Below are 3,461 nucleotides of genomic sequence, written 5' to 3'. Positions count from 1 at the left end.
GGTTCAATGCACGATACTGGATGTTTGGGGCTAGTGCACTGGGACGACCCAGATGGATGGTATGGGGAGGGAGGAGGGAGGAGGGTTCAGGATGGGGAGCACATGTATACCTGTGATGGATTCATTTTGATATTTGGCAAAACTAATACAATTATGTAAAGTTTAAAAATAAAATAAAATTAAAAAAATAAAATAGATAACCAAAGAGGACCTGCTACACAGAACCGGGAACTCTGGTTAATACTGTATAATAACCTAAATGGGGAAAGAATTTGAACAATAGATACATGTATATGTATAACTGAATCACTTTGTTATATACCTAAAATTAACACATCATTAATCAACATTGTTATTTTATTGTATAAAATAAAAATTAAGAAGAATAGACATCTGTGAAGTTTTCACAGTGAAAGATTGGTATTCTTTCAGTTATCACAGTGATATCAGTAATTTCCCTTTATTTTAATCTTTTAACATTAGACATGTTGTTGTTGTTCAGTCCCTCAGTTGTGTCAGACCCTTTGTGACTCAACATTCAAAAACTCTTTGCGACCCCATGGATTGCAGCATGCCAGGCTTCCCATCTTCCCATCCTTTACCATCTCCCAGGGCTTGCTCAAACTCATGTCCATTGAGTCAGTGATGCCATCCAACCATCTCGTCCTCTCTTATCCCGTTCTCCTCCTACCTTCAATCTTTCCCAGCATCAGGGTCTTTTCTAATGAGTGGGCTCTTGCATCAGATGGCCAAAGTATTGGAGTTTCAGATTTAGCATCAGTCCTTCCAATGAATATTCAGGACTGATTTCCTTTAGGATGGACTGGTTTGATCTCCTTGCAGTGCAAGGGACTCTCAAGAATCTTCTCCAACACCACAGTTCAAAAGCATCAATTCTTTGGTGCTCATCTTTCTTTACAGTCCAACTCTCACATCCATACATAGCTACTGGGAAACCCATAGCTTTGACTAGACAGACCTTTGTTAGCAAAATAATGTCTCCACTTTTTAATATGCTGTCTGGGTTGGTCATAGCTCTTCTTCCAAGGAGCAAGGGTCTTTTAATTGCATGGCTGAAGTCACCATCTGCAGTGATTTTGGAGCCCAAAAAACTAAAGTCTGTCAGTGTTTCTATTGTTTGCCGGTCTGTTTGCCATGAAGTGATGGGACCAGATGCCATGATCTTAGTTTTCTGAATGTTGAGTTTTAAGCCAACTTTTTCACTCTCCTCTTTCACTTTCATGAAGAGCTCTTCAGTTCCTCTTCACTTCCTTTCATAAGGGTGGTGTCATCCACATATATGAGGTTATTGATATTTCTCATGGCAGTCTGGATTCTGGCTTTTGCTTCATCCAGCCCAGCATTTCTCATGATGTACTCTGCATATAAGTTAAATAAGCAGGGTGACAATAAACAGCCTTGTCATACTCCTTTCCCATTTTGGAACCAGTCCGTTGTTCCATGTCCGGTTCTAACTGTTGCTTCTTGACCTGCATACGTGTTTCTCAGGAGGCACGTAAGGTAGTCTGCTATGCCAATTGCTTGAAGAATTTTCCACAATTTGTTGTGATCCACATAGTCAAAGGCTTTAGCATAGTCAATGAAGCAGAAGTAGGTGTTTTTTCTGGAATTCTCTTGCTTTTTGTATGAGCCAATGGATGTTGGCAATTTTATCTCTGGTTTCTCTGCCTTTTCTAAATCCAGCCTGAACATCTAGAAGTTCATGGTTCACGTGCTGTTGAAGTCTACCATGGACAATTTTGAGCATTACATTAGACTTAATCCTTCTTTAATTTCTCAAAACCTCTAAACATTTCACTAATGTATTACCATGTATTAATATATTTTAAAATAGCTTTGTAATTATTTGTGTATTAGTTTTTCTTCCTCCTAGTATGACATTAGAGTTAGTCCCTTAGTTCTTGAATTCAGCTCTCTGGATTATCATCAGGGTTTCAGCATTTATAAGATATGTGACAAAAAAATCCATATTAACCTCTACTTCAGTGATCACGTCTTTAAAATGGGAATATACAAGAGCATCTATCTCACAATTTTGCTTTGAGAATTATGTTGGATGATTTATGTAAATTGCTTAACATATTTCTGTACAAAAATAAGCACTTGTATCTATTAATATTATTAGATTTTAATGACTTGAGAATAAAGATTTTATCATATACATCCTTGTATATACCAGTTCTGGTATATGATGGTTATTTTGAGGACTGAGTTTGGCTGTAAGCATCAGAAAACCTGTCAGTAGCTTAAACTGATAAAGATATATTTTTCTCATATAAAAGGAGATCCAGAAGCATGCATTTGAGTACTGATGTGCTAATACACCACTAAGATTTCAAATTTTTTCTGTCTTTCTGAAGCACCATTTTTTAGTCTGTGCATTTTATCCTCACATGTTCACAGAACTGCTGCAGTAAGCCAGATACTGTGTTCATATTCCAAAAAAATGGGAGGTTTGGTGGGCAAGGAAGGGCAAAAAAAGAAACAAAAATGTAGGGTGGGGAATGTTTGCTGTATCTATCCATGGTAAAATCTTTCCTTATATTCCTAACACAGGATTTCTGCTTGCATCTTCTTGGCAAGAAATCAAGTTATCTAGCTACCTTTAGCTGCAGGAAAGCCTAGGAAGGTAAATATTTTAGATTTGTAGCTCCTAAGTAAAGAAAAACCATGGAGAAGAAGAGGCTGAACGCCTTCAGGGTAACTGATCCAAAAGATCTACTATAATATACATTGATCATTCAGTGTACCAAAGAAAAAAGTCAGTATGTAACCCTTTAAATAAAATGCATCAAGCCTTTTTATATAAAGTAATTCCACATATTTATTTAAATATGATGATTCCCTTTATCCAGTATTTTGCCACTAAAGTGTTTGAAGTAAGGAATGCAACTTTACATCGATAATTTACTTTGGCAGCATTGTCATGGTGACAGGGGAGGGGGGAGAATTGTCCCTAGAACAGACCCTGAAAAAAACTGCTCTTAGCAAATACTTAGAGGTGTTTCTGCTGCTACAGATAATCGTAGGCATTGCCAGAAATTAAAATGTGCAAAGGATAAATACAAATCTTTCCCCTTCTCTGCAGTGTTGGAGAGATTTCTTTTTTAACCTCCATAGTCTAGTTGTTTATAGCTTCTTTCTTTGCAGTGTCTGTGACAGCTCAGTTATCACTGTTTCCATCTGTGTAACCACTCAAACTTCTGTCAATTGTAGATGTGTGATTTCAGGAAATTGTTACCTGATCTCTTTGTCTTTAACCAGTCCTCCTTGAACTCATCCATTTATAAGGCTGCTGTATGCTTCTTATCCCAGCCTCAGTTATCTTCCATGGATTTTTTTTTTTTTTAATCGTGAAGGCCCTCCACAAGCTCTGCCCACTGTAAGTTGATTCAACTCTTCTTCTCCTTTCCATGCCTTAGTATGCTCACATTCATGAA

Source organism: Bos mutus, chromosome X, assembly GCF_027580195.1.
Source record: "Bos mutus isolate GX-2022 chromosome X, NWIPB_WYAK_1.1, whole genome shotgun sequence".
In the NCBI taxonomy this organism is placed as follows: Eukaryota; Metazoa; Chordata; class Mammalia; order Artiodactyla; family Bovidae; genus Bos; species Bos mutus.
Note: the sequence above shows the minus strand (reverse complement) of the source record.